This window comes from Pipra filicauda, unplaced genomic scaffold (assembly GCF_003945595.2).
Source record: "Pipra filicauda isolate LSUMZ 115617 unplaced genomic scaffold, ASM394559v2 scaffold150_size2825430_pilon, whole genome shotgun sequence".
Lineage (NCBI taxonomy): Eukaryota > Metazoa > Chordata > Aves > Passeriformes > Pipridae > Pipra > Pipra filicauda.
This window is the reverse complement of record NW_024103996.1, coordinates 1,175,604-1,195,368: the sequence shown is the minus strand read 5'-3', so window position 1 is coordinate 1,195,368 and position 19,765 is coordinate 1,175,604. Positions and strand designations below refer to the sequence as shown.

Below are 19,765 nucleotides of genomic sequence, written 5' to 3'. Positions count from 1 at the left end.
TTCCCACCCCTACACCAAGGAGGAATTTTCATCACAGAAGCTGTGGCTGCCCCATCCCTGGAAGGTTGGACAGGGCTTGGAGCAACCTGGGCTAGTGGAAGGTGTCCCTGCCCATGGCAGGGGGTGGGACTGGATGAGCTTTAATGTCCCTTCCAACCCAAACCATTCATGATTCTATTCTAAGTGCAGACATGACCCTCAGTGGGCACCAAGGGCTCAGGACGATTCCACCAAGGGTATCAGGTCCTTATCCCAAAGGCTACTCTAGAGGCATTCCCTTGTCCCAAGTAGGAACAATAAGAACCCTGAAATCCTTGCCATAAAGGCTGGCACAACAACCAAACCACCTCTCAGATTTTCAACACAGAAGTATTTTGGTTGAGAAATGGGAGAGAAAATGTTTTGATCCTATTTGTAAAATAGCTGCCACAGCCTCTTGCCTGGGAAAGAGATTTGCTGCACAGAGAGACTGAGAAAGTGTCTGTTTTGTAAAGAGTAGGATTTTGTGACTCAGCTTTTAACAGAATTGGAACAACTTCTACATGATGCTCAGCACAACTGAGGTAACCCTGGCCATAAAAACAGACAGAAAACTCTGAATGTTATTTCCTAACTACCCTAAACTACCTAATCTCAAAAAAATAGCCTCTCTTTGCTAAATAACTCAAACCAGCTATTTCCCTTTTCTTACAAACTCTTTTTAAAATTACTCTGCATTTGTTTCCTTCTTGGCTTTGCTCAGGAATTGACATTTTAAAAGCGTCACAAACTCTTTCCTTGGTGAGCTACTGAGTCAGGGACTGAAATAACTGTCACTTACTGGGATTTTCCAGCTGGAGGTCTGGAGTTCAGAGAACTTTCTTTTATTTAAAGGATTTTTTTTTCCAGACTTAAAGAAATCAGCATCCAGTGGGGTGTTGGAGCCAGAACTGTTGGTGCAGTGAGTGCTGAGGGGTTGGAGATGGATTCCTCTCCTGTGCGTGTGAAGATGAGGGTGGTATGGGTGAAGGCTGGTGTTTGGAAGCAGAAGGAGCCTTTTGGTGGGATCTAGGAGGCACAGGAAGGATTTTAGCTGTGCTCTGCCCTGCTGGGAGGTTGTAATGGAATACTCGTATTCCACTGAACTTGTGCCTTGTTATTCCCAGGGCATGGACAAGCCTGGCTTAGGGGACACAGGGAGAAGTGTGTTCACATGTCTTTATTAATTAAGGACTAACTCATAATTCTGGATTCAAGCTGTGGCCGTCCCATCCCTGGAAGTGTCCAAGGCCAGGTTGGATGGGGCTTGGAGCAACCTGGGATAGTGGAAGGTGTCCCAGCTCATGGCAGCAGTGGGACAAGATGACCCTTAAGGTTCCTTCCAACCCAAACCAGTCTGAGCTTCTCTGTAATTGAAAGGTAAATGTTAATAGCATGGTTTGAGAGGGAAGAGCTTCCCAAGGAGCTGGACAGACTCTTGAGCACCTGCAGACCTGGAACAAGTGGAAAGGGGAAGAAAGTACAACGTGAACTGGGTATTAATATTCTGATACAGACAAATTAATCCTTAATTAAAGTGACCATGGGGCCTTTTTGGAACCACCAGTGGCCAGCACTGGGTGACAACACGGTTGGAAAGAATCCCATGTGGAACACACATGTGGGAAAACCTTAGGCTGATTTCACACTTTTGGCTCCATAGATTAGGAAACATCTTCTTGCTTCTGTAAGTCTGTATCCCATCTGCAGCCTTTCCAAAACTTCACAGGCCTCTCACTGTGCAATTACAGGAGGATTTTAGTTTGATTATACATTAAAAACTCCCCTCTCTAAAGAAACTCAAAGATCAGAGACATTTTCTTTTAAGCATTACATTATTTGAACACTCCTGCTGCTTATTACAAAATGTTTCTACAAGGCACCATGGAACTTTTAGACTTGATATTTTCATTATTAGAATTGTTTTCTTTTCTCTATAAATCCAAGCATTTCACTTCTATCCACTTCTTTTTTATCCAAATGTATGTTAGAAAGTTTTAATCACAACCTGAGCAGGATGCACAGTCACAAGCCACTGCTGTGGATACATTAACAGGACTACAAGAATCAAAACCAAACACAAAATAAATGACATGTTTGTCCTTCAGCTATGTGAAAATGGGAATGCAAAGTCTACAGACTTATTTTTTCTGATCCCCCCCTATTCTCTAATCTTATCAAATATACATTCCCATATTCCGAGGCAGCCTGATAAAGCAGCTTGCTAGAAATAAGTTGCATTGGATTTTGTAGAGCACATTTTCCTTGTAAATCCAATTTCACAATCTAGTTCTGGCGACATATTAGCCATTCCTTAGCATAGCAAGTGTTCCTGGAATATTTGATCCACCAACTTCCACAACATGCAGCAGTTGGGCTGTACCAGCTCTGGTGTGGCAGCAGGACCAGGGCAGTGACTGTCCCCTGTGCCACCACAGGCACCTCGAGTGCTGTGTCCAGTTCTGGGCCCTCATGACAAGGACATTGAGGGGCTGGAGCATGTCCAGGAAAGAGAATGGAGCTGGGGAAGGGGCTGGAGCACCAGGAGCAGCTGAGGGAGCTGGGAGGGGCTCAGCCTGGAGAAAAGGAGGCTCAGAGGGGACCTTCTCGCTTTCTGCAACTCCCTGACAGGAGAGGGGGTCGAGGGGGGGGGGGGGTTCGGCTCTGCTCCCAGGGAACAAGGGACAGGATGAGAGGAAATGGCCTCAAGCTGGGACAGGGGAGGTTCAGGTTGGACATGAAGAGGAATTTCTCCCTGGAAAGGGAAGGGGCTGCCCAGGGAGGTGGTGGAGTCCCCAACCCTGGAGATGTTCAAGGAACAACTGGATGTGACACTCAGTGCTCTGGGCTGGTGAGGATGAGGTGGGATCAGGTACAGATTGGACTCGATGGGCTGGGAGGGCTTTTCCAACCTTAATGATTCTGTGATTCTACACGTTCCCTTTTCCTAGACCCCATTCTTTACTGGGAATGCATCCTGGTTTCACACCACACTCCTTATTTACCCTTTCAAGGCAGGGGTGGGGATCACTCCCCAGTAAACACCTCCATTCCCAGCACCTGCCCAGCCCCAGTGCATCTGCACAGGGAGCTTTTGCTCTCCCTGTTTGTCTGTGAATGGAGGTGCCTCAAGGTTCATAAATCTGTATGCAGTAGTAGGGGTTCTCTAACAGCAATTCATTTTAATTATGTGAGACATAAAAAGACCACCTACAGATGAGACAATACAGCTGTAAGATTCTCAAGGTTACTACAGGGAATACTTCATAACTGAAGTATGTTTTCCCCAAGGAATTCGACTACCATTTGATTTAATTTTTAATTTTTACATTTTAATCAAAAATAGATCAAATGGTGGTGTTCTCCCCTGGGAAACATACTTCAGATATGAAGCAGTCCATGTTCCTTTTAAATATGTAAAGCTGCCATTTATGTATAACTCATGAATGACACCCTGTGTTGCAAGCAAATATCACGCAGTGATTTTGAGATTGTTGCAGTAACAACACTATAATCACACACAAATATCACCCCACCTGGTTCTACAAAGAAAATGGCAATAAAGTGAGGACTTTGGGAGCTAATCTGATCTATCTTGAGTGCTAAAGCAGAGCCACATGGATGGAACATGTGCATGTTGATATTGTATCGATCCCTCATCCCACAGGGCTGGTGAGCACCAGGTAAGGTGTTGCTGTGCTTGGAAGGTCAGGGTCAGAAACATAATTTGGAATATCAGAGACAAGAATGAAACACAGCATGCTCCAGGCTTGCAAGAAGGCTGGAGAGGGACTGTGGACAAGGGATGGAGGGACAGGACAAGGGGAGTGGCTTCCCACTGCCAGAGGGCAGGATAAGATGGGATATTGGGAAGGTATTTGTGGCTGGGAGGGTGGGGAGGCCCTGGCACAGGTTGCCCAGAGAAGCTGGAGCTGCCCCTGAATCCCTGGAAGTGTCCAAGGCCAGGTTGGACAGGGCTTGGAGCAACCTGGGCTAGTGGAAGGTGTCCCTGCCCATGGCAGGGGTGGCACTGTATGAGCTTTAAGGCCCCTTCCAACCAAAACCAATCTGGGATTCTGTGACAGGAAGAAACAGCCTCAAGTTGCACAAGGGGAGATTCAGGTTGGATATTGGGAAAATTCCTTCATGGAAAGGGTTGTCCAGCCCTGGCACAGCTGCCCAGGGCAGTAGTGGAGTCCCATCCCTGGAGGGATTTAAAAGCTGTGTGGATGTGGCACCTGGGGACATGGGTTAGTGGTGGCCTTGGCAGTGCTGGGATGGACTGAATGGTCTGAGAGGGCTTTTCCAACCTCAATGATTCTGTGATTCTATTGCCCTCCTGGTTTTTTTTTCCTCCTTCTTATGTGTATTTAAAAAGCAAACAAGATGGCCAATGTTTTTCTTGCTTCCTTGAGAAAAATTTAGAACAAGAGAGGAATGGCTGGGTCCTGATGCCCCTGGAGGTGGGGAAGCCAATGGCTCCCTAGGCAAGCCACTTGTCCCCACTGGGAAATGCAGAAGAGGATCCCAATTGCTGGTGTCCAAATTATACTTGTGGAGTTTAGTTTTCAGGACAAGTCACTTTGGTCAAAGCTGTTTGGATGCAGCACGGGAAGCTCCTTCTCAGAGCACTATGCAGAGTTTTGGGTGGATATCCAGGTGTCCTGAATGGAAGTTTGATGTGTGAGAAAATGCCAAGGTGTAACTCTTAATTTGATAATTACTGCCAGTAATCGAGGCAAGAGCAGAATTATTAATGTGTGACTATTAATGTGGAAATAGATGATATCACATTAAGTTCCCAGGAGAGCTGCTGAGGTTTTAAGCAACTAATTTAGACACAAACATCACAATTTTTAAATATATTCAATAAATTATAATATTTTAAATAAACAAAAAATAAATTTAAATATATTAATTTCAACATATAAGTTCTATAAGTCTTGTCTTTGTGGCTTGTCAGATCCAGACTGCCTTTAAATCTCAAGATATCAAGAGATAGCAGTCAAGATATCAAATGGATGTGGAATTACCATCAAATAAATAATCAAATACTAGTACCATAATCTAAAGCAATTAAATCTAGAACAACAATCTTATATAACAGATATTTATATCTATATGTTATATAGATATATATGTACAATATATAATGATGGAATAATATATTTATTGTCCTCAAAGATTTTATTTGCCTTTATATCTCAGTGTCTTCAGAAATCATTACTGGAATAAAACACCCAGACAATTCCATGCTGTAGCCAAAGTGGTTTTTATTACTTCTGCTTTTGTAAGGAACAATTTACCAAATACAAAGTTAAAAATAATAATTATATCATTTTAACCTGAATTAAAAACAGACCAGGTGCCATTTTTAACTATGTACATGTAAATAAAGCATTGTTCTGCTTACTCTGTGTACAAACCACAGCATTAGGAAATATAAAGATTATATATTTTATATCCATAAAACAAAAATTCATATTTATACAATTCATACAAAAATAATTCTGTGGTTCTGTTGCAGATTTGACACAAATCTGCTTTAAAGGAATATTCACCTGTCCCAACCTGTACCTCCCACAAAACCCTTCTGATTCTGGCAGATCCCAAAATAAATTATATCTATTTAAAAAAATAGCACTATTAAAAGCCTTCACTTTAGCAAACCATCCATAAAAGAGTCTGGCCAAATAAACACCTGAAGAAAAGTACCAAGATCAGTGTTTACAGAGCCATAGTGCTGTCTACCCTCTTATACGGATCTGAATCATGGGTCATCCACTGCCACCACCTGCATCTCCTAGAACGCTTCCATCAACGCTGCCTCCGCACAATCCTAAACATCCACTGGTCAGATTGTGTGACCAATACATCTGTTCTAGAACAAGAAGCAGTCACAAGTATTGAGGCCATGTTGCTGAGAACACAGCTGCATTGGGCAGGATGAAGGACCACCACCTCCCTAAGATCCTGCTTTATGGTGAACTTGCCACCGGCTGCTGCATGAGAGGAGCCCCAAAGAGAAGATACAAGGACTCCCTGAAACAACATCTCAGCCTTGGCCATATTGATCAACATAACTGGTCTACTCTGGCCTCCAATCAGGAGGCCTGGAGACACACCATCTATAACGCTGCTGTCTCCTTTGAGAACACTCGCAGGATCACTCTCGAGGAGAAAAGACAATGCAGACAGAACCGTGTCTTGTCGACACCATCCAAGGCGTCTTTCTGCTGTGCCTTTTGCAACCAGACTCATCTATCTCTATCTGCATTTGCCTTTGCAGCAAATGTGGGTAGAGCCCTTCCCAAATCTTCGTTGGCGAAGCCCAGCCATGATGAAACTCCTCATTCTCAGGAACAATGGGAAACTGATACCAAAAATCACATTAAAATCAAACACCAATGTGACTTCGCCAGCCAACTGTGAGCAGCCCTGTGAGTTATGTACCATCAGATTTGAAAAAAATCCAAGTAATGGTTGTTCTAAAAGGGGGAGAATTTAAAAGAGCATGGCACAAAACCTACAAGGACCACAAAAAACCCCAGCTGGTTCTTGTTTTTATCATATTCCAGCCAAGATTTAAGCAAGACATGACCGAGACATGGTAATACAGGCCAAAAGAAACCTGTTGGAAACTACTGACCCTATCGAAAAGCTTCCTTTACTGTGTTTAGCAAGGGGATCTGCTGGCATCAAAGGACTTGGAAAGTGAGTCTAAGAAGTCAAATCCATTATTCAGCCTAATAGTTTCAGCTGCAAGAGGCTCACAGGCTTAAAAGGGACCAAAATTTGAGTTTCCTGGTTCCAATGCAAACGCCACAACTCCACGCATAACATGGGAAGGATTCTAGGATCCAAAAGTCCTTTGCCTGAGGACTTTGCAGTCTGATGAAGCCCAAAATTAACCTTTAAAAGCCTGTCACTAGTTTTGTCCACTTTTGGAGCTACTAATTGAATTTGAAGTGGCTCCTGGCTGCTCTCGGAACAGGAGAAGCCAAATGTTGTTGTCTTTTTTGGGTTGAACTCTGCCCAAAAGCTGAGGTGTTGCACCCAAATAGCAAAACTATGTCGTCTTAGAGCCTAAAAGTTATATAACCCTATAGACTGGCAAAAATATAGATGGAATGATTTGCGACAAGCCAATAAAAGGATGTTGGATAACGAATCCAAGTCTTTTTAAACAGATTTTTTTGGATTTCAATATAAGCTTCAAGGGGATTTTTATTAGCCTTCTCAGCTGCAAAGCTGAGCAGCCACTTAAACAAAATATTTGTGTCCTCCTGTTTCTGCCTGTGGCCCTGTAAAAGAAGCATTTTCCAAGAGTGCCAGGGAATGTGTCCAGGAAAACCTCTGACATCAATGTGACCTCTGGCCCAGGACCAGGTGAAGACAAGGCCCAAGGCCAGATCAACTTAATTAGTTCCAAAACATTAAATCAACCTTTTCTTTTCCTTTTCAAACATATTCTGAGCTACCTTAAGAGCAGAAGCATTTTTTTTCAAGTGTAAAAATGATGCTAATTGTGCACTGAGTGCTACCAGAGCCATTTGGCGCGTGCTGAGCACCACAAACCAGACCAGAGGAGGGGTGTTGCAAGGATCCAAGTGGGAACAGGGGCACCTCCAGGATCCAAACAGGAAAGAAGTGCTGCTCTTCTGCCAACTCTCCATTTCTAGAAGCCCAGGATATGACTGAAGTGTCCCTGAAATGCCAAAATTTCATGTCACTAAAAATAATCTCAACAAAGTCTTTTCCTCACTGTTTGTTATTTTAAATCACAGCTTCAATAGCAACATCACAAATGTTTTTTCCCCAGAGACTAGAGGACACCTAAAAAATCTGGATATTAAAAGGAACTGTTCAGTGTGATCTGTACAAGGACCATGACTGAGTTATGAATTTAGTTTTGTATATGAAGCTAAAATACACCCACAGAAAATAAAGACAATTTTAGCATCATATTTATATACCTTATTCTGCTTTACCATTAATGTTAAAAGATTTTGAGGACAGAAGAAAAATTTACCTTTTGGTTGGCAACTTTTACTTTAAACTCAAGCCTGCATTTCTTTATGTCACGTTGTCTCAGTTCAAAGACCTCACAGTAATACTTCTAACTAGATTCTCAGTATCAGCTTCTTATTATTTTAAGAAGGAAGATAATTTACTGTTAGAACTCTTACCAAATTTACTGAAGTATTACTCTATTATCTGTTACTGGCCATGAATAACTGACTATGAAGACTCTTCACTGACTGTGAAGAGACCACAATTAAATCTATACAGAAACGTATTTAAAATCAGAAACAAATTTTAAAATTTGCTTTGAGCAAAGCATTTTCCATCTCAACTTGACAACATGAAACTAATTTAGGAAGAAGTCTAGTGAGAAGCCCTACAAAGGCTCCAGGTTTTTGTAATCCAACCTTGAGTTTCTACATTGAAAGCACAGAACATTCAAATCAGAAAAGATCTTTAGTTGTGAGCTTCCAGCTCTCACTGAGCTAAGCTGGCAAGGTGTTTTCCTTGTTTCCTACAGCTGTTGGTGAAGAGCATTTAATAGTGAGTAAAACAGGTCATCCAATAATCCCAAACTTCCATAGATAAATGTTCTGGAAGAGGTGAATTTTACCTCCTCCAATTATCTGGCTTTTATCTCAAGGTCATTATTAGGCCATAGGAAAAAACACATCAGGCTGATATGACTGAAAATAGAAATGGTGCTATTTTATTATATTATTATTGGGGACGATGATATTTGTACTCAGTCATGAGGTGGTCACTCATGACCACCAAAATGAGGTGGTCACTGACAGAAGAATTTTACAAAGTCTGATGTCACTGTAGCTTTGGAATGCAACAAAACTGACTTAATATGCCAGGTTTTAATCCCAAGATGTTCTTTGGGTTTTGGGGTTTTAACCCCACAGATGTTCTCCACAAAGTGGCCACACTGGTTCCCATATACCTACAGTCAGCCCTGGATCTGGTTTTCCTTTTATTTTTAAAGATGAGCAGAAATAAGTTGACACAGCCAATGTCTTTCCAGTCATAGCTCCTGAGTCCTGACAGCATTCAATGGAAACTTTGCCATGAATTCCATCAAATCCCAGATTTTGCTATAAACATTCAGTATCCCCCCACACCTCTCCTCATTTTGGCTCTGTAGGGAGCAGTATCTTCAGGCTACTCATTGGAAAGGAAGTATCCAATTAGAGGGAAAAATAAGAGACAGAAGGAAATTCCTGGAAATTTTGTTATGATCCAGTACATCAAGGGCAATTAAAAATGGGGTAGGTAAGTTGTATGTTGCTGTTTGCTTTAATTACTTCCTAAACTCTGCTTTTTAGGGGGAATTTGAAAAATATGTTGCCAGCCTATGTATTTTCCAGCTGCTGTTCCAAAGATATTAATTTGTGCTCTGCTGAAATGCTAAAATCAATCTGCCTTTCTTTCTATTTACATGCTTTACTCCTGAGCAATGGCATTGTGGGGTTTAATAACTTTATGTTTAATTGATCTAATAATTCTGTCCCAGAAAGCAGGTTCACACACTTACAGACTCTCCAGCAATACATCTGGGGCAAGGCTGTGCAGCTCCTTTGCTTCCATGGTTTTCCAAAATCTGATGAACAAAACCACATACAACACCATCAGAAAAATAAAAAAAAAGCTTTTTTTTTGCAGCTTTACTATAAAATGTATTTTAAATATGATCTTGTAACAAACAGACTCACAATGTAAACATACCATGGAATTTTGCTTTGTTTTTGCTGCCCAAGGACCACAGTCAGGGGAGAGTTTCTGTCTGGAATCCAGCTCCATGGCACAATCCATGAGGTAGCCATTAGCCTCCCCTGGGATGCTTTCCAACAATTTGCACACTCGTTTCTGAAAGAATCAAAAGCAATATTTCCATGTCTTTGCAAGGTATAGGGCCCAAATTTTCAGGATTTTCCTGTTTATGGCTCCTAAGGATCCCACATTCATTGGGAAGAACACTAAGTTAGGAATGGGCTATGAGACACCAAAACGTATTTCCCACTGCACCTCACGCTGGGTGAGCAGGGAATTCTGCTCATCTCACCATGTCTCTGGGCTTCAGTATCATAAAATTCCACTGGGAAAAGACCCTCCCTCAGTCTCCATTAGTGTAGGATTTAGGCTGGTGTTTATCAAAGGAGAGGATCAGGGAAGTTGGGTGAAATGATTCATTAAATTCAGGAATGGAAGGAAATCCCTGAAGCCACATCAGACAGCGATGAGGACACACTTTGTGATCTTTCCTTGAATACTGTCACCTTTTTCCAGCTTTCCACAGCAGGATAATCAATTAACTTCACCCTCCTGGAGCTCTACCTGAGCTAGGATCGAGTAACATTGGGATGTCCTGGGAACCCAAGGTGGGAGAAAGGGCTCAGCTAAGCCCTCACAGTGCTGAGCAACTCAACACAAGATCAGGGATTCCCAAAAATACTGCTTTGAACACCCTTTTAGGAACTGGGAAGGTGAAGCTGCAAGTCTCTGGAAAACAACTGGAAACCTTAAGAACAAGATCTTTGGGCTGTGACTGCCTATGGAAACGAAGGACTACCCAAATCCCAGGGATTCCTTGGAATTGTAACAGCAAATTACCAGAGTAATGGGAAATTACAAAGATGACACAGATTTAGGGTCTGGCTCTGAATTCCAAAGAGATACTTCTGAAACTTTTTCCCAAACAAATTTTAAGGAATACCCATATTCCATCTCTTTCTCCAGCACATGATTCCTCAGGAAGAAGATGTGTTGGCACAGCACTGACAGAGTGTCAAAGCACAGAAACTAAATTTAAAATGGGAATATGTTATGCAAAAACTAAAATGGATCACTACAACAGGAACCTCAGTGGAAAGCAGCTGAGATGGGAACACTGAGAAAGAAGATGGGATATTTAGATGGGAAGGGATATTTGGATGACAGAAAGGGATATCTGGATGGGAAAGGAATCAAAAAGTGAAGTATCTATTGTAGTAAGAAAGTGAATAATAGAATAACAAAAAGTCTGAGAAGGTCCTCTAAAGAGAGATAGAATTCCACTGGGAAAATATCCTCTTCCCTTTGTTGCTGGAGAATTCATCCCTTATTAAAGGGAACAGCCCCCTGGTGCAGCAGATGACTGGGAACATGTGTGAGATGAAGGAAAAAAAGGGAAAAATTACTCAGTGGCACACATCAGAAGGAATCTGGCTTATCAAAACTAAATTCAAGGTACTGGTTTGGGGGTTTAAGGTACTTGGCATCAGTGACAGGAATTGAGGACACAGAGGGGACAAACTCCTCATGCCAATGCCAGGATAATCTGTGGAAGTTTCTTGCTTCAGGAAAGACTTGACTCTCTGGAATTCTCTCTTAGGGAAGAAGCAATCAATCCATCAATCCTGCCTGTGAAAGGAACAGAGGGCAGGATTCAGAGAACCTGTGATTAATAAAGATAAACGAGCTCCCTATTAAAAAGCAAACAGGGATTGCATCCAAACTGCTTTTGTTAGGGAATGATTATGCCACTTCCAGCTTGAAAATGCTGCTGAAGACAAGCAATAACAAATCAAACACAGGCAGAAAACAGATCTCTCTGCAGAGAAGTCACTCTAACTTTCTTTTCCAGCTGGAAAGGCCTGGAAAATCCCACGTATTTCCATGATGCTGACAGGGTAAAAGCCTCACAGATGCTGCTTTTCATCAACAGTGAAACCAAACTGGTGCAAAAACTACTTGCATGGAACAACCAACCTAAATACAACAGAAAATAGTTTAAAGAAAGATTATTGCTTCTTTGTTGGTTTGTTTTTTTATAAGATTTGAAAAATCTCCTATAAATTTAATATGTTCATCACAATTTCTGCTCCATTTTTAGAAGCCAGGCAAACTCCTGTTTGAGGTTCCATCAACACCTGTCCTACAGCTATAACTCAAGTCTCCAGGCAGCCCAGCTTTCCAGCTCCACTGGATTTATTTATGGAAAAGACCTTGATGGCCATGTGGACATGCTCCTTGTTTTTAGGGCCCAGCTCCCTATGGAAAGATGGCTCTGTTTGGGACAGCAGAGGAAAGATCCATGCAGATCCTTCTGGGACACTTTGCTTGAAGACCATTCCAAACCAGAACACACCAGAAGCTCTGGCCTCGAAAATCTGATATTCCTTTAAGTCCAAATGCCTTAAAACCAGGACAGGGAGCTCCATTCTACAGCAAGTTTCTGAAATCCATGGAAATAACTACATCAGGGTGCAAAAGGAAATCAAATGTGAATATCTAAAACACAGAGCAGGAGCTGAGGCAGAGCAAAAAGAGCTGGGACAGGACAAGAAATGTTCCAAAGCACCTTGCCTATGCTGCCAGTTGGGCTCATGCTGCCAGCTAAAATCATGGAATTATGGAATCACAGCATGGTTTGGGTTGGAAAGGACCTTAAAGCCCATCCAGTTCCATTCCCTGCCACAGGCAGGGACACCTTCCATCATCTCAGTTTGCTCCAAGCCCTGTTCAACCTGGGCTTGGACACTTCCAGGGATGGGGCAGGCGCAGCTTCTTATCTTAAATTATATTTAAGGTCCCTTCCAACCCAAACCAGTCTGGGGTTCTGATCCCTCTCTGTTCCACAAGTTTCAAAAGGATTTTTCCTGCTCTACAGACAACCAGCTCATAGATTTGCTTCTGGGCAAACGCTAGTTCATGAAGCAGAAAAAAAAGCTGTTCTTTGCCTCTCTAACCTCAATCTCAGAAGAAACTCCTTCTTCCATGTGTAACTTTGTCAGTCCCAGGCAAGAAGCTCATAGGAGTTCCTCTCCTTCTCTGTAAAGTGTGTCCCTTGTAAATGAAGTTTACCCCTAAACACACAAGTCTTCGCTCGTGTTACACATGGACATGAGATGATCAAGAGAGAGCAGGGCAGTGTGAACACCAGGACTGGTTTTCCTTGGAATTCCTATTAAGTTTTGCAAAGTGAGCAGCTGGGCATGTTCTAGAACGAGAGATGTTCACAAGGTGGTGGATGGGATGGAGATTTTCCTTGCTAGAATGGAGAAATGGACACACAGAAACTCAGCTGAAATGGAAAACTACTCCAGAAGCCCAACAGGTAAACGCTAAACACACCATTCCTGGAGGCACATCCTGGAGCCAGGAGAGCAGGAATAGACGGAATTAGAGAGGCCACCTGGTAAAGAGGGTTTGAGCCAGAAAAAAAAGAAAATAAAATTTAGAAAGGAAAAAGGAGGGGAAGGAAAAGAAAATGGGGGGAAGCAAAAAGGGGGGGGAAGGAAAGGGAAAGGGGGGGGAAGGAAAGGGAAAGGGGGGGGAAGGAAAGGGAAAGGGGGGGGAAGGAAAGGGAAAGGGGGGGGAAGGAAAGGGAAAGGGGGGGGAAGGAAAGGGAAAGGGGGGGGAAGGAAAGGGAAAGGGGGGGGAAGGAAAGGGAACGGGGGGGTGACGGAAAGTAAAGGGGGGGGAAGGAAAGGGAAACGGGGGGGGAAGGAACGGGAGAAAGGGGGGGAAGGAAGGGCGAAAGGGGGGGGAAGGAAAGGGATAAATGGGGGGGAGGAAAGGGAGAGGAAGCGGGGGGAAGAAGGAAAAGGAAAAAGGGGGGGACGGCAAGGGAAAGGGGGGGAGGAAGGTAAAGGGAAAGGGGGGGGAAGGAAAGGGAAAGGGGGGGGAAGGAAAGGGAAAGGGGGGGGAAGGAAAGGGAAAGGGGGGGGAAGGAAAGGGAAAGGGGGGGGAAGGAAAGGGAAAGGGGGGGGAAGGAAAGGGAAAGGGGGGGGAAGGAAAGGGAAAGGGGGGGAAGGAAAGGGAAAGGGGGGGGAAGGAAAGGGAAAGGGGGGGGAAGGAAAGGGAAAGGGGGGGGAAGGAAAGGGAAAGGGGGGGGAAGGAAAGGGAAAAGGGGAGAAGAAAAAGAGAAAAGGAAAAGGCGGGGAGGAAAAAGAACACCCAGAACCTGTTCTGTTCCACTCCCATGGCCGTGCCCGTGCGGGCTCCCGGCCCCAGGCAGCCCCAAGCCCCCCCCGACTCAGCACCGACAGTCGCGACACGGGATCCCCCCGGACCGCGGTGGGGGGAGAAAGGGGACCCGGCCCGGCCCGGCCTGGCTCTCCGCCCTTCCCTCGCTCCCTGGCCGGCACCCCATCCCGAGTCCCCATTCCCGGTTCCCGCACTCACGCGCTCCGGCTCCCCGGGACCCCCCGGCCCGAGCGCCCCGCGCCGGCCCCGCGAGGGGATGGGACCGCCCCGGGATCCGCTCCGGGATCCACCCCCGCGACGGAAACACGCACAGAGGGAGGGGCTGCAGGCGGCAGCTGCTCCGCATCCTTGGATTACGGGGCAGGGAGAGACCAGCGCCGTCTGAATCAGTGTCATGGAATATCCTGAGTTGCAAGGGACCCACAGGGACCATCTAGTCCAGCTCCCGGCCCTGCCCAGGACACCCCAAAATCCCACCCTGTCCCTGAGAGCGTTGTCCAAGCGCTCCTTGAGCTCTGGCAGCCTTGGGGCTGTGACCGCTGCCCTGGGGAGCCTGTTCAGTGCCCAGCCACCCTCTGAGATCCAACCTAACCCTGTCCTGGCACAGCTCCAGCCATTCCCTCGAGTCCTGTCCCTGGTCACAGCAGAGATCAGCCCCTTGTGAGGAACCTGCAGACCACAAGGAGTCTCGCCTTGCTTTCCTCCCACTGAACAAGCCAAGCTGCCCCTCATGTGGCCCCTCCAGCCCCTTTTCCATTTCCATGTCCCTCCTTTGGACGTTCTCCAACAATTTTAGATCCACTCCAGCACCATCAGTTCAGCCTCCTCGTGCTGCTGTGACCTTGGAACAACTTGGTGTTCCTGCCCATGGCAGGGGGTGAAACAAGTTAGGTTTTAAGGTCTCATCCAACCCAAACCAGCCCGGAATTCAGTGATTCTTTCCATTGGGACAACAGGTGATGAGTCCAGTCCCACTCCCTGCCATGGACAAGGACACCTTCCACTAACCCAGGTTGCTCCAAGCCCCATCCAACCTGGCCTTGGACACTTCCAGGGATGGGGCAGCCACAGCTTCTCTGGGCAACCTGTGCCAGGACCTCACCACCCTCACAGACAAAGATTCCTTCCCAGCATCTCATCTAACCCTGCCCTCTGGCACTGGGAAGCCATTCCCCTTGTCCTGTTACTCTATCCCTTGTAAAGAGTCTCTGTCCATCTTTCCTGTTGGCTCCTTCAGGTCTTGGAAAGCCAAATTAGGTCACCCCAAAGCTTTCTCTTTTCCAGGGTGAACAATCTCAATTCTCCCAGCCTTTCCTCACAGCAGAGGTGCTCCAGCCCTCTACAATAACACACTGCTGGTCTCTCCTGCTCTGCTGAACGGAACAGTTTTGCAGGAGAGAACATGGTAATCCATGTCCATCAAGCTACCCCTGGCATTTGTTCCTTCTGGAGCTTATTCTTCACTAGGGATCCAGTTGTACTTCCAGGATATGCTCTGTCACATTCCTTGAGCCTGAGGGCGTATCACAAAATATAATCTACTTTTTTTTTTATTTTTTAATTTAGCACTTGACATGCCTGATAGGAAAATAACCCAAAATCCGGGTAATCCAGTTTACAGAACATCCAAAATCAGTGCAGAGTTGGAACCAAACCCAAATCCAGTCACATCAAATCAGATTTATTTAATTATTTCCCAGCCACCTTCCAATTCCACCCGAGAGCCTGTTTAAGTGTCTTGCCAGTAAAGCACTGTGGAATGTTTTCCTGTGCATATTCCTGTGTTTAGAACAATGGGATACACTATAAAAATTAGGCATTTTGTGACACATCCATCTAAATGTGCCAAGCACATGGCAGGGGATGTTTTCCTGCAGGTGCCAGTTTTGCACGTGACTGATGTTTACACAGATACACCTCCAAACTTCCCATCAGGGATGCACCTTGTCTTCTCCAGGTGAGACCTGACCAACAAAGACCCTCCAGCAAAGAATCTAAGATGTGCTCTGGCTGTCAGAGGGAGCTTGTTGCCATCTGGACCATTGACTAGACTTTTCTGATTTTTATTTAACATATTTTACTCTTTTCTTTTTCAGAGAAATTATTTTGTACCACCCCAAAAATCCCATTTTTAGGTTTGGTCTTGCATGCTGAGAAACTGAGGACTCACAAGGGTCATTCTCCTCTCCGTTTGCTCAGGTTTCCCCCCCTTTTTTCTCCATGCTTTCTCTGCTGCTAACTCCATCATTTCATGTAGTCCCAGGTAATTTAAAAGTAGAATAATTTCACAGAATCATTTAGGTTGAAAGGAACCTCTGGAGATGATCAAGTCCAAGCCCCTGCTCAAGCAGGGGATCTCCAAGGATAGGGATCCCGTACACTGCCCCAGAGTTTGGGCACCCTCACAGTTAAAAGCCAGTTTTCTTGTGTTCTCTTTACTCTGAATAAATGGATTTAGGAGCCACAAACTCATTATACCTTTCCAGCTGTTCCCTGGTACACCTTGCTGAGTGCTGAGAGACGGAGTTGGGATTTACAACATTAATTACAATTACAAACATTTTCCTCTTTGTTTTGCAGTGTTCACACAACACAACTTCTTCATCTCCCAAACCCAGACATTCTTCCAGATCAAAGTGGGTTTTGTTTTAACACATTTTAGATAAAAAAATCACATATAACATAACATAATGTAATATAATATAATTCTGGACCACATTCTTGCTTATCACTAAAGGTTTTTTAAATTTAATATCAATTTCTTCATTTAATATCAATTGTATTTTAATATCAGAATAATAATACTAGAATAAAAAAGAATGTAGCCAGATAAGAAAAAGGTTGCTAGGTTTATTCTAAAGTTATTATTTTTTTTCTACCCTGCAATAAATACTATTTCTGGATTAAAACAGCACTTGGTTATATCCCAGATACTTGATAACTTCAAGCTATTTTCATTTATTCCAACTGGAATTCCACAGACTCTCTACAGTTATATCTTTATCTATATTATTAATATTATTAAGCACCAGTACCTTTTCTGCCAAGTGTAAAATTGTGGGTTCAGAGACTGGCTAGAATGGAAATTAGGTTAAAACAGCAATATTTTAGGGAATTCCCAGCTGGAATGCAACAGCCTAACCCCTGAATCCATAAGGAATTAGGTTAAAAGATCAATATTTTAGTGAATTGCCACCTGGAATGCAACAGCCTAACTAGCCCCTCTGTCCACAAGGACTTAGGTTAAACCAGCAATATTTTAGGGAATTCCCAGCTGCAATGCAACAGCCCCCTGTGTCCATAAGGAATGTGCATTCAGTCCTCCAACTGGGAATTAGCAGATGTAAAGCCAAAGCACAGTTCTTTTGTAAAACCACTGATTCAGGAAAACAGGAGTGGGATTTGGGAACAGTCAAGGAGCGCCCATCCAGCCTGTGCCCTCAGAGGTTTTTCCATCCTGATTTGGGTCTCCAAATCCATCCCTTTGGAGCTCCAGGTGAGCAGTGGATCAGCAGGAGCCTTGCCAGGATAATTTGTCCTGCTGCCTGTTCATCTGGAGTCCTTGAATCTCCACGTTTCCCTGGGACCCTCCTGCCAAAGCCTCCATCTGGGATGCCCAGAAATACGGCTGGATGGGAGGCAGATTTAGTTCTCCCACGTCTCCATGGGCCTATCCATTTGTAACAGCCATCCTTGTCTTTGCCTTCCAGAGGAACCTTGAAAAGGTCTTGGGAACCTTATTCAAGGATGAGGGTTTAAATCATGTGCCAGAGCTGGAGTTGGCATCGGCTACAGAGGGGAGAGATTTATTTCCAGGAGTTACATCTGTCCCATGCTTCATTCCTGAAGTGCAGCTGTGTCATTGAGCGTTGGCTTTAGCCCTCCATCCCATAATGCCTTGACCCAAACCTTTGGAATACCCTCTGCTGAATTCCTTCACAGCCAAAATCCAGCTCCGTTGAAAATGGGTCAGGAAAAGGACCAAAATATGGACAAGAAATTAACAAAGAGTGAATCTGTCTCAGGCAGCAAAAATTCCAGCCTTTCCCATGGAATTCTGTCTTTAATACAGCAGGAATGTTTCCATCAAACTGAGTGTATTTGGTGAGGAATTTAAAAGCAAAGGGATTTCCCACTGGAAAACAGATTTGTTTGTGGAATTACCTGTTTTAGCCTCGTTAATGGCACAGCACAGTCCTGTGCTGCTCTTCTCAGTATAATGTTTTCCATATTATTTAAAATGGAATTTTATTTTTGTGATCTGAAATCTAAAATAAAATTGGGCAGCCTGTGGGGCTTATTTATAACTCAAGAATTCAGGATTTAAGCAAAATTATTTTATTTGAAACAAATATTTCATGGGGAAGAATACCAGGTTTTCCTTGTTTTATGACTGAAAGGAACAATAATTTTTAGAAGGTCTGAAACTCAGCAAAATAGGGTATAAAATCTCAAATAGGCTTTCCCTAAAGGTTCAAATTTCTCATTACTCCGCTGGGTTTTGGTCAGGTTAAAATGTCAGAAAAAATAAACAGAATTGGACTTTCTTCCCTCCACGCATGTACTTTATATCAACCAGCATTTATTTATAGAAAATATGTAGTTTCACATATTTTTCTTTGTTTTCTTCATAAATATGCTCTTGTTTTCATAGAAATGGTCTTTGAGAAAAGACAAGAAATGAAAATATTAATATTTTATTTTTTATTAATTTCTGATTTGATCTTGAGATTTCTTTCAAAATACTGAAGATTAATGTGTCAAAAATTGACATGAAATTTATTGTAAAATTTCAGGATGCTTTATGACCATCTTTTTAACAGAGATAAGAGTATCTTAGGTTATTTTTTTCTCTTTCTGCATCAGAAGGATTATTAGGCACTTTTCTTATCCTGTTCCATCTCTCCAGACCACATTTCCCATCACCAGGGGTAATCCTGCTTCCAGCTACAGATTTATGGGCCATGAGCTCCAGGAGTGAGAATCTCATTTCACTTGAGGATATCTCGGATTCTTTTCCACAGAACATCTTGGCAAACACAAAGGAAAATGGGAACATGTCGTCCTGAGCAGCAACCTGATATTCCAGAGGGTGGTGATCAATGGCTCTGAGTCCTGATGGACAGGAGTGACCAGTGGTGCCCCTCAGGGTCCATGCTGGGATCAATGTTATTTGACACTTTCATTAAGGACACAAATGAAGGGGTCAAGGGCACCAACAGTGACACACCTGAAGGGCAGGGCCATCCAGAGGGACCTGGACAAGCTTGAGCAGTGGGATCATGGGAATCTCATGAGGTTTAACAAGGCCAAGTGCTGGTGCTGCACCTGGGTCAGGGCAACCCCTGGGATCAATCCAGGCTGGGGATGAACAGATGGAGCAGCCCTGGGAGAAGGACTTGGGTGTGCTGGTGCATGTCCTGGGCTGATCCCACAGTGTGGGCAGCAGGGGAAGGGAGATTCTGCCCCTCTGCCCCCTCAAGTGAGACCTCACGTGCAGAGCTGCCTCCAGCTCTGGGGGCACAGCACGGGAAGGACATGGAGCTGTTGGAGCGAGTCCAGAGGAGACGATGGAGATGCTCCAAGGGCTGGAGCAGCTCTGCTCTGGAGCCAGGCTGGGAGAGCTGGGGATGTTCACCTGGAGAAGGGAAGGCTCCAGGGAGACCTGAGAGCCCCTCGTCGAGATCACTGAAAAACATCAAGTCCTAAACCTTAACAAGGCAATTCCACTGACCAGGAATTTGTCTTT

At 44.2% G+C, this 19,765-nt stretch overlaps 1 long non-coding RNA gene across 1 annotated transcript; it reads right to left on the bottom strand.

The window, feature by feature from the left end:
• Positions 1 to 9,830: 9,830 nt before the first annotated feature.
• On the bottom strand, positions 9,831 to 14,249 carry LOC120322764. Its single transcript, XR_005562664.1, has 3 exons — positions 14,215 to 14,249; positions 13,162 to 13,222; positions 9,831 to 9,915 (listed from the first exon to the last, which is right to left on the bottom strand). It is a non-coding gene; the product is annotated as an uncharacterized LOC120322764 (long non-coding RNA).
• Between the last annotated feature and the right edge of the window lie 5,516 nt (positions 14,250 to 19,765).